The sequence below is a fragment of the Salmo trutta genome, chromosome 26, assembly GCF_901001165.1.
Source record: "Salmo trutta chromosome 26, fSalTru1.1, whole genome shotgun sequence".
NCBI lineage: Eukaryota > Metazoa > Chordata > Actinopteri > Salmoniformes > Salmonidae > Salmo > Salmo trutta.
This window is the reverse complement of record NC_042982.1, coordinates 35,620,528-35,632,374: the sequence shown is the minus strand read 5'-3', so window position 1 is coordinate 35,632,374 and position 11,847 is coordinate 35,620,528. Positions and strand designations below refer to the sequence as shown.

Sequence of the window (11,847 nt, the reverse complement as noted above, 5' to 3'; positions counted from 1 at the left end):
CTCTCTCCCTTTATCTCTCTCTCTCTGATTTCCTCCCTTTCTCACACGCTACCACCCCATTGTTACTCTCACATTCCCCCTCCTATCAGTTTCATCATGTCCTTATCTCTCTCTTGCTCCTTCCTTCTCTCCCCTTTCACTGAATCTCCAATTTCCTATTATTTTCTCACCCTTTCTTGTTCATTCTACCAGATCTCCTCTCCCCTCCCTCTTAATCATCTCCCCTCCCTCCTTTTCCCTCATCTCCCCTCCCTCTTCCTCCTCTCCTCTCCTCTCCACTCCCCCCTCCCTCCCTCCCTCCCTCCCTCCCTCCTCTTCCCTCTTTCTCATCTTCCTCCTCTCCCCTCACCTCCAGACCCTTCTCCTTTCATCAGACCCTTCTCCTCCCATCAGGCCCCTCACCTCCCATCAGACACCTTGCCTCCCATCAGACCCCTCGCCTCTCATCAGACCCCTCACCTCCCATCAGGCCCCTCACCTCCCATCAGGCCCCTCGCCTCCCATCAGACCCATCACCTCCCATCAGGCCCCTCACCTCCCATCAGGCCCCTCACCTCCCATCAGACCCTTCTCATCTCATCAGACCCCTCTCCTCTCATCAGACCCCTCTCCTCCCATCAGACCCTTCTCCTCCCATCAGCCCCCTCCCATCAGACCCCTCTCCTCCCATCAGACCTCTCCCCTCCCATCAGGCCCCTCCCATCAGACCCCTCTCCTCCCATCAGACCCTTCTACTCTCATCAGACCCCTCACCTCCCATCAGACCCCTCTCCTCTCATCAGACCCCTCTCCTTCCATCAGACCCTTCTCCTCCCATCAGACCCCTCCCATCAGACCCCTCTCCTCCCATCAGACCCCTCCCCTCCTATCAGACCCATCACCTCCCATCAGACCCATCACCTCCCATCAGGGCCCTCACCTCTCCTCCCATCAGACCCCTCACCTCCCATCAGGGCCCTCACCTCTCCTCCCATCAGACCCCTCCCCTCCTATCAGACCCATCACCTCCCATCAGGGCCCTCACCTCTCCTCCCATCAGACCCCTCACCTCCCATCAGGGCCCTCACCTCTCCTCCCATCAGACCCCTCACCTCCCATCAGGGCCCTCTCCTCTCCTCCCATCAGACCCATCACCTCCCATCAGGGCCCTCTCCTCTCCTCCCATCAGAACCTGCTCCTCCCATCAGACCCTCTCCTCCCTCCTCTATTGCTCCTCTCTTCTCTTCTTATTTCCAGGGACTGGGTGTATTCATGGTGGGGTAATGGGGTCAGGAGGGACTGGGTGTATTCATGGTGGGGTAATGGGATCAGGAGGGACTGGTATTCATGGTGGGGTAATGGGAGGGACTGGGTGTATTTATGGTTGGGTAATGGGGTCAGGAGGGACTGGGTGTATTTATGGTGGGGTAATGGGATCAGGAGGGACTGGGTGTATTTATGGAGGGGTAATGGGACCAGGAGGGACTGGTATTCATGATGGGGTAATGGGAGGGACTGAGTGTATTTATGGTGGGGTAATGGGGTCAGGAGGGACTGGGTGTATTTATGGTGGAGTAATGGGACCAGGAGGGACTGGTATTCATGATGGGGTAATGGGAGGGACTGGGTGTATTCATGGTGGGGTAATGGGGTCAGGAGGGACTGGGTGTATTCATGGTGGGGTAATGGGACCAGGAGGGACTGGTATTCATGGTGGAGTAATGGGGTCAGGAAGGACTGGTATTCATGGTGGGGTAATGGGGTCAGGAGGGACTGGTATTCATGGTGGGGTAATGGGGGACTGGGTGTATTTATGGTGGGGTAATGGGACCAGGAGGGACTGGTATTCATGGTGGAGTAATGGGGTCAGGAGAGGCTGGGTGTATTCATGGTGGGGTAATGGGGGACTGGTATTCATGGTGGGGTAATGGGACCAGGAGGGACTGTTATTCATGGTGGGGTAATGGGATCAGGAGGGACTGGGTGTATTTATGGTGGGGTAATGGGGTCAGGAGTGACTGGTATTCATGGTGGGGTAATGGGGGCTCTATACACAGACACACATATTCCCAGTTGTTGCTAGGTATGTATCTTCTCAGCCCACCTCAACCTTCCCATTTTCTGAACACACACACACACACACACACACACACACACACACACACACACACACACACACACACACACACACACACACACACACACACACACACACACACACACACACACACACACACACACACACACACACACACACAACACACACACACACACACACACACACACACACACACACACACACACAACACACACTACCGTGACCAGCTGCTGCTTGGCGACATCCCTGGAGAACCCACGGAATTAGCGCTTTGCCTCTCCACAACGAGAGTTCACACACTGTACAACAGCCTGAGATATTTGTTTTGCAAACTTTGCTCTTGCCCTGTGTGTGTGTGAGTTATGTATGAACTCTGATTGGCAGATGATCTCAGAGCTCTGGGGGTATAGCTGACCTCTCACCTTGCACCCACCCTTCCAATCAACCACACATAAACACAGCATCTCACGTGTAAATGTCTACACAACTTTTTATTTTTTTACATTTTAGTCATTTAGCAGACGATCTTATCCAGAGTGACTTACAGTATTGAATGCATAAATGTCATACATTTCATTTCATGCATTTTTTTGTACTGGCCCCCCGTGGGAATCAAACCCACAACCCTGGCGTTGCACACACCATGCTCTACCAACTGAGCCACAGGGAAGGCTGATGAATAACCTTTTGGAATATAGCAGACAAAAAAAGAGGGAGGAGAAGGGACAGTGTTGAGGAAAGATACTGGAGTCATACTGGAGTCATACTAGGGTCATACTGGGGTCATATTGGAGTCATTCTGGGATCATACTGGAGTCATAGAGAATGGATATGAAGGCAGTAAGGGAGTGAGATGAGGAGAGACACTGGGGTCATACTGTGGTCAGAGGTACTGGGGTCAGAGGTACTGGGATCATATAGAATGGATATGAAGGCAGTACGAGACAGAGATGAGGAGAGATATTGTGGTCATATAGAATGGATATGAAGGCAGTACGAGACAGAGATGAGGAGAGATCCTGGGGTCATATAGAAAGGATATGAAGGCAGTACGAGACAGAGATGAGAGATACTGTGGTCATATAGAATGGATATGAAGGCAGTACGAGACAGAGATGAGGAGAGATACTGTGGTCATATAGAATGGATATGAAGGCAGTACGAGACAGAGATGAGGAGAGATCCTGGGGTCATATAGAAAGGATATGAAGGCAGTACGAGACAGAGATGAGGAGAGATACTGTGGTCATATAGAATGGATATGAAGGCAGTACGAGACAGAGATGAGGAGAGATACTGTGGTCATAGAGAATGGATTTGAAGGCAGTACGAGACAGAGATGAGGAGAGATACTGTGGTCATAGAGAATGGATTTGAAGGCAGTACGAGACAGAGATGAGGAGAGATACTGGGGTCATAGAGAATAGAGATGAAGGCAGTAAGGGAGAGAGATGAGGAGAGATACTGGGGTCATAGAGAATAGAGATGAAGGCAGTAAGAGTGAGGAAGAGAGGCCTGGCTGGGGGTCCCTGCTCTTTCTCTCTCCACAGACAGCTGCTCCTTCATTTCTTCCTCTGATCCATCTACCTTGGGACTTTGGTTTTATTGGACAGAACATTGTGTGTGTGTGTGTGTGTGTGTGTGTGTGTGTGTGTGTGTGTGTGTGTGTGTGTGTGTGTGTGTGTGTGTGTGGTAATTGGACAGAGCAGGCTCTAACCCTGCATCCTCCCCTATGATGAATCCTATCCACACTCTCTCTGACAGCTTTACTGCCGGCCCCCAATCCAGCCGCCACTTCAAGGAGAACTTCAAACATAGGGCTGTGTGTGTGTTTGAGGAGAATTAGTTCTGTCCGTGCACTGGAGTTGAAGGGGCCCTCAGACGGTCATGTTCCCATTGAGATGTGTTCTGAATGAGAGAGAGAGAGAGAGAGAGAGAGGAGAGAGAGAGAGAGAGAGAGAGAGAGAGAGAGAGAGAGAGAGAGAGAGAGAGAGAGAGAGGAGAGAGGAGAGAGAGAGAGAGAGAGAGAGAGAGAGAGAGAGAGAGAGAGAGAGAGAGAGAGAGAGAGAGGAGAGAGAGAGAGAGAGAGAGAGAGAGAGAGAGAGAGAGAGAGAGGAGAGAGAGAGAGAGAGAGAGAGAGAGAGAGAGAGAGAGAGAGAGAGAGAGAGAGAGAGAGAGAGAGAGAGAGAGAGAGAGAGAGAATCAACATATTGGTGCGGGCACTAGAAAAGTCTGTAGCACCCGGCCTCACCCTACTAGAATCTGAAGTCAAATGTCTACTGTTTGCTGATGATCTGGTGCTTCTGTCACCAACAATGGAGGGCCTACAGCAGCACCTAGATATTTTGCACAGATTCTGCCAGACCTGGACCCTGACAGTGAATCTCAGTAAGACCAAAAAAATGGTGTTCCAAAAAAGGTCCAGTCGCCAGGACCACAAATACAAATTCCATCTAGACACCGTTGCTCTAGAGAACACAAAAAACTATGCATACCTTGGCCTAAACATCAGCGCCACAGGTAACTTCCACAAAGCTGTGAACGATCTGAGAGACAAGGCAAGAAGGGCATTCATGAGAAAACAAAAACATAATTACTTGACACATTGGAAAGAATTAACAAAAAACTGAGCAAACTAGAATGCTATTTGGCCCTAAACAGAGAGTACACAGTGGCAGAATACCTGACCACTGTGACTGACCCGAACTTAAGGAAAGCTTTGACTATATACAGACTCAGTGTGCATGGCCTTGCTATTGAGAAAGGCCGCCGTAGGCAGACATGGCTCTCAAGAGAAGACAGGCTATGTGCATACTGCCCACAAAATGAGGTGGAAACTGAGCTGCACTTCCTAAACTCCTGCCCAATGTATGATCATATTAGAGGCACATATTTTCCTCAGATTACACAGATCCACAAAGAATTTGAAAACAAACCCAATTTTGATAAACTCCCATATCTACTGGGTGAAATTCCACAGTGTGCCATCACAGCAGCAAGATTTGTGACCTGTTGCCACAAGAAAAGGTCAACCAGTGAAGAACAAACACCATTGTAAATACAACCTATATTTATGCTTATTTATTTTCCCTTCTGTACTTTAACCATTTGTACATCGTTACAACACAGTATATATACATAATGTGACATTTGTAATGTCTTTATTCTTTTGAAACTTCTGTATGTGTAATGTTTACTGTTAATTTGTATTGTTTATTTCACTTTTGTATATTATCTACCTCACTTGCTTTGGCAATGTTAACACATGTTTCCCATGCCAATAAAGCCATTGAATTGGAGAGAGAGAGCGAGAGAGAGAGAGAGAGAGAGAGAGAGAGCGAGAGAGAGAGCGAGAGAGAGAGAGAGAGAGAGAGAGAGAGAGAGAGAGAGAGAGAGAGAGAGAGAGAGAGAGAGAGAGAGAGAGGATGAGAGAGAGAATGCACAACCACAGAGCTTCACTTCCATCTGTGGGTGGTTCCCACCTCCAAAAACACCTCCATGGAGATACATGGCTGTTATGCAGTGAGATAGCTAAAACACCTCCATGGAGATACATGGCTGTTATGCAGTGAGATAGCTAAAACACCTCCATGGAGATACATGGCTGTTATGCAGTGAGATAGCTAAAACACCTCCATGGAGATACATGGCTGTTATGCAGTGAGATAGCTAAAACACCTCCATGGAGATACATGGCTGTTATGCAGTGAGATAGCTAAAACACCTCCATTGAGATACAGAGTCTGGAGAGACAAAAAATGCTGAAAAAGGAATAAGAAAGAGTGAAGAAAAGAGTGGGGAGTGCATTTTTGGGGGGGATTAATTATATGGGGAATAGGGTGAGAAGGTTCCACAAACTATCTTCCATGTTTTTTAAACCTATAACTATCTCTATTTTCTCATCCTCATTCTCATCCTCAACACTGTGTGAGGTATCCATCCATAAATCAAACTGCCATGAAGGGTACAGAGTGTGTGTGACTCTCGTTTGTTTTACAGTGCAACTGACAGCTCTCATCCATCTCTCTATCACCGATCCACAGGAGGCCAGTCTGAAGAGCATAGTGTACGAATATGTCTGCCACTCACTCTTCAATGTAAGAACACACACATACATGCACAGCAGTCAAGGACTGGTGATGTACAGAATAAGGCGTCTGCTGACAGGGCGGTCGTGTGTGTTTCAAAGGAGGTTGGTGGCACCTTAATTGGGGAGAACGGGACTGTGGTAAGAGCTGGAGTGTAATTAGTGGAATGGTATCAAATATATCAAACACATGGTTTCCATGGTTTCCAGGTGTTTGATGCCATTCCATTTGCTCCGTTCCAACCATTATTATGAGATGTCCTCCCCTTAGGAACCTCCTCTGGTGTGTGTGTGTGTGTGTGTGTGTGTGTGTGTGTGTGTGTGTGTGTGTGTGTGTGTGTGTGTGTGTGTGTGTGTGTATCAGTCGATAGATAAGGCTGGAGGACAGACAGTATCTGCATTAACCTCTCAGCTCAGTCCATCTGTTGCCGGCCTCACATTAACATAGAGGAAACACTGGATTACATTACCATGAGGCTAACACTCTCCCTCTGTCCTCTAAGAAAGAGAGGGGAGGGAGAGGGTGCAGGAGAGAGAGGAGATGATGGAGGAGATGGGGGGGAGAAAGTGTGGAGGAGAGGGTGGAGGAGAGGGTGGAGGAGATGGGGAGAGAGGGTGGGGAGATGGGGAGAGAGAGTTGTGGAGGAGAGGGTGGAGGAGATGGGGGAGAGAGGGTGGGGGAGATGGGGAGAGAGAGTTGTGGAGGAGAGGGTGGAGGAGATGGGGAGAGAGAAAGAGTGTGGAGGAGTGGGTGGAGGAGATGGGGGAGAGAGGATGGAGGATATGGGGAGAGAGAGAGTGGAGAGAGAGGATGGAGGAGATGGGGAGAGAGATAGGGGAGGAGAGGGTGGAGGACATGGGGGAGAGAGAGTGTGTGGAGGAGAGGGTGGAGGAGATGGGAGAGAGAGGATGGAGGAGATGGGGAGGAGATGTAGAGAGAGAGAGAGTGTGGAGGAGTGGGTGGAGGAGATGGGGGAGAGAGATAGGGGAGGAGAGGGTGGAGGACATGGGGGGAGAGAGAGTGAGAGAGGTTGTTAGTAGCTGTGGTTAAGGTGATGTCTGTTGGTGTGACAGGTTCCAGGTGTTGCTGCTGTCTGGTGTGGCTTCTCTCTCCCCACTTCCTGTCAATGTGTCAGTTCTTCTCTCTTTTTCTCGCTCCCTCACTCCCTTTCTCTTCTCTTTTTCCTTCTGTTACTTGATCGGTAATCCACATGCAGACACACCCACCCACACACAGTTAATGACGTATTATCATGAAGGGGAGTTTAATAACCGGCATCCTTTGGTCAAGCAGTTCTCTCTGGTGAATCGCAGCTGAAAATCTTAGACTGAGTAGTCAGGACTGGGGGTAGTGGGTACTGGACCTCTGAAATGCCAGTGTGTGTGTGTGTGTGTGTGTGTGTGTGTGTGTGTGTGTGTGTGTGTGTGTGTGTGTGTGTGTGTGTGTGTGTGTGTGTGTGTGTGTGTGTGTGGAGAGAGCAGCAACCCTCTGCATGGACATCACGTTGGAGCAGAGGGAATGCTGGGTAACGGCGGAGTGGAAAGGTCAGGCTTTGAGATGAAACGCTCTGAAGTTTTCCTTTTGTTCTCCAACACACACACACACACACAACAAACACACACCACACACACACACACACACACACACACACACACACACACACACACACACACACACACACACACACACACACACACACACACACACCAAAGACATGAGAGTAGACAAAAGACACGAGAGTTTGAGTTTTGTTGTAGTTCTGAATACTTAATCTCCTCTGAGAGAAAGAAAGAGAAATAAATGAGGCAGGAAGAGATAGACCTTTCCTTTCTAGATAAAGATATGTTTTATTAACGATTCAAAGGGGGAGGAAGAGGAGGGAAGAGGAGGAAGGAGGAGAGATGAGGGGAGAGGAGGAAGAGGAGGTAGAGGAGGGAACAGGAGGAAGATGAGGGGAGATGAGCAAGAGGGAGGGGAGATGAGATCTGGTAGAATGAACAAGAAAGGGTGAGAAAATATTAGGAAAACGGAAAGAGGCAATGAAAGGGGAGAGAAGGAAGGAGCTAGAGAAAGATGAGGACAGGATGAAACTGATAGGAGGGGGAATGTGAGAGAAACAATAGGGAGGTAGCGTGTGTGAGAGGAGAGAGAGAGAGAGAGAGAGAGAGAGAGAGAGAGAGAGAGAGAGAGCCTCCAGCCTTAGTTTGAGTGACAGTCCCATTTGAGGCAGCGTCTTCCCAGAACAGATCACCTCTATCTCACCCCAGCCAATAGACTGGTCCCTCATCACTGCCTCTCAGCCCAGACAGACAACTCCACAGAACCTCTCAGCCCAGACAGACAACTCCACAGAACCTCTCAGCCCAGACAGACAACTCCACAGAGTCTCTCAGCCCAGACAGACAACTCCACAGAGAACGGTGTGTGTCTGTAGAGACTCTCTGTCTCGCTCTATTTTAATTCACAAAAAGAAGTGTCCCACCAGGAAAGCAGTGTGTACGTTCTCTATAAGGCTTTATTTGAACACATCAGCAAAGACGACAGCTCTGACATTCCCATATACAACAACTCAAGGGCACACCAGAGAATGGGATGGATAGAACATACTGTAGTTTTGAGTGGTCCACCTTTGTGAGTCTCTCAAGAGTTTGAGTGCGTTGAGAGTTGATTGTACTGATATGCAGCACTGTTAGCTGGTGTTTGCTGGTGTAGTCACAGTGGGGTTAGTGTAGGACAGGCATCCCTGTTAACTGGGATAGTCACAGTGGGGTTAGCTGGTGTAGACATAGTGGGGTTAACTGGTGTAGTCACAGCACAGTTAGTGAAGGACAGGCATCACAGTTATCTGGGAAAGCCACTGTGGGGATAACTGGTGTAGTGACAAAGGGGTTAACTGGTGTTGTCACAGTGGGGTTAACTGGTGTAGTCACAGTGGGGTTAGCTGGTGTAGTCACGGTGGTGTTAACTGGTGTAGTCACTGTGGGGATAACTGGTGTTGTCACAGTGGGGTTAACTGGTGTAGTCACAGTGGGGTTAGCTGGTGTAGTCACAGAAGGATAGCTGGTGCAGTCACAATGGAATTAGTGTAGAACAGTCACAGTGGAGTTAACTTGTGTAGTCACAGTGGGGTTAACTGGTGTAGTCACAGTGGGGTTGGTGTCAGACACTCAAACACTCAGCACAATGCACTTAATATGAGTGTACATAGAGCTGTCTCGCCTAATATGAATATCCATAGATCTCTCTGTTTTAATGTGTCCATAGATCTCTATGTTTTAATATGAGTGTCCATAGAGCTCTCTGTTTTAATAGGAGTGTACATAGATCCCTCTGTCTTAATATGAGTGTCCATAGATCTCTCTGTTTTAATAGGAGTGTCTATAGAGCTCTCTGTTTTAATAGGCGTGTCCATAGATCCCTCTGTCTTAATATGAGTGTCCATAGAGCTCTCTGTTTTAATATGAGTGTCCATAGAGCTCTCTGTTTTAATATGAGTGTCCATAGAGCTCTCTGTTTTAATATGAGTGTCCATAGAGCTCTCTGTTTTAATAGGAGTGTCCATAGAGCTCTCTGTTTTAATATGAGTGTCCATAGAGCTCTCTGTTTTAATATGAGTGTCCATAGAGCTCCCTGTTTTAATATGAGTGTCCATAGAGCTCTCTGTTTTAATAGGAGTGTTCATAGATCCCTCTGTCTTAACATGAGCTCTCTCTCCTAATTGCAGTGTCCATAGAGGTCTATCTCCTAATAGGACTGTCCATTAAGCTCTCTCTCCTAATAGGAGTGTCCATAGTGCTCTCTCTCCTAATAGGGTGGCAAGTAGCCTAGAGGTTAAGAGCTTTTGGGCCAGTATCTGAAAGTTTGATGGTTTGTGTCCCCAAGCTGACTAGGTAAACAATCTGTTTATATGCCCTTGAGCAAAGCACTTAACCCTAGTCGCTCTGGATAAGAGCGTCTGCTAAACGACTAAAATGTAAAACATTTAATTGGTCCATGTGTGACTGTGTTAATTCAGCTCTGCTGTGGTTGTGTGATCATAGAGTCTGCACTGTGACCCTTGGTGACCCTGACCATTAAATTGGTTGATTTAATTGGTGGTTTATTTTTTGTGTCTGAGAAATGTGCTGCAAATGTTGTATGGATGCAGTGGTTGAGGCTAGAGTTGAGGCTATGAAAGGTCAAGTCCGTGGTACAGTTGAGCTAATGTGTTGGTACGTTGCAGAAAAAGCTGTGAGGGCTTATAACTATTATCTGAGGAGCGGTGATCATGCTAAGTGCTGTGGTCCAGTTAGTGCAGTGGTTCATCTGATGAGTCAGTGTTAATACTTTGCAGTGCTCTAATGGGTGAGGTAGGGCTGAGCCTCATTAATGAAGCTGTTACTGAATAATTCATGCTCAGCCCAGAAAGAAATATCTGCTAGCAGTCCTAGTGTATGTTTTGTGCGTGTGTGTTTTGTCCGTGTGTGTTTTGTGTTGTGGGTGTGTTTTGTGTGGGTGTGTTTTGTGCTATATGTTGTGTGATTGTGTTTTGTGTTGTGTGTGTTTTGTGTTGTGTGTGGTTTTTGTTGTGTGTGTGTGTTTTGTGCTGTGTGTGTTTTGTGTTGTGTGTGTTTTGTGCGTGTGTGTTTTGTGTTGTGTGTGTTTTGTGCGTGTGTGTTTTGTGCTGTGTGTGTTTTGTGTTGTGTGTGTTTTGTGCGTGTGTGTTTTGTGTTGTGTGTGTTTTGTGTTGTGTGTGTTTTGTGTGTGTGTGTTTTGTGCGTGTGTGTTTTGTGCGTGTGTGTTTTGTGCGTGTGTGTTTTGTGCGTGTGTGTTTTGTGCGTGTGTTTTGTGCGTGTGTGTTTTGTGCGTGTGTGTGTTTTGTGCGTGTGTGTTTTGTGCGTGTGTGTTTTGTGCGTGTGTGTCATGTTGTATAAATGATTGGAGACAGGCACAGGAATACGTAATAGGGGTTTTAATACTCCACCCAAAAATACAACATGCCATGAAAAGGAACGGGGACGAAGCCCAAAACAAACACGTATACAAAAACACAGGGATGTACCCCAAACAAAGGAGCGAGGTTAAACCTCTAATAAATACATTTGGACGAGACCCGTAATAACAGTACACGGGACGAGACTCGTTACAACGAGTACACAATAACACGCAGCATGAAAGCAGAAACAACAGAGCACAGCTACTCACAAGACCAATGGACATGGGGTCAATAACCGACAAGACAATGGGGAACAGAGTGCACATATATAACATACTAATCAGGGGGAATGGGAACCAGGTGTGTGTAATTCCGGAGCTGTTGCAAGGAAAGAGCAGCAGTACAAGGAATCCTTGACAGTACCCCCCCCCCCCAACGTGCAGCGGGACGACACCGACCTGGAGGATGGTGAACAGAGGGCACATACAATGATGAAACACACAATTACTAATCAGGGGAATTGGAAACAGGTGTGCATAATGAGACAGTTCAGTGACGCCTAGAGGCCGGTGACACACACGTGTGTGTGTTGTGTGTGTTTTGTGTCTTGTGTGTGTTGTGTGTGTTTGTGTGTTCGTCTGTGTGTTGTCATCAACGACCCACCCCCTAGTTAGCTGAAGGAATAGGGGCCCCAATCTCTCTCACTTTCTTGTTTCTCTTCCTTTCTCTTTCTCTCAGTTCAATTCAAAGGGTTTTATGTTTTACAT

General features: G+C 47.7%; 1 pseudogene; it reads left to right on the top strand.

Moving 5' to 3' along the window:
- Positions 1-11,847, top strand: part of LOC115163901 (cytoplasmic dynein 2 heavy chain 1-like) — a 127,467-nt pseudogene that overhangs the window by 58,816 nt on the left and 56,804 nt on the right.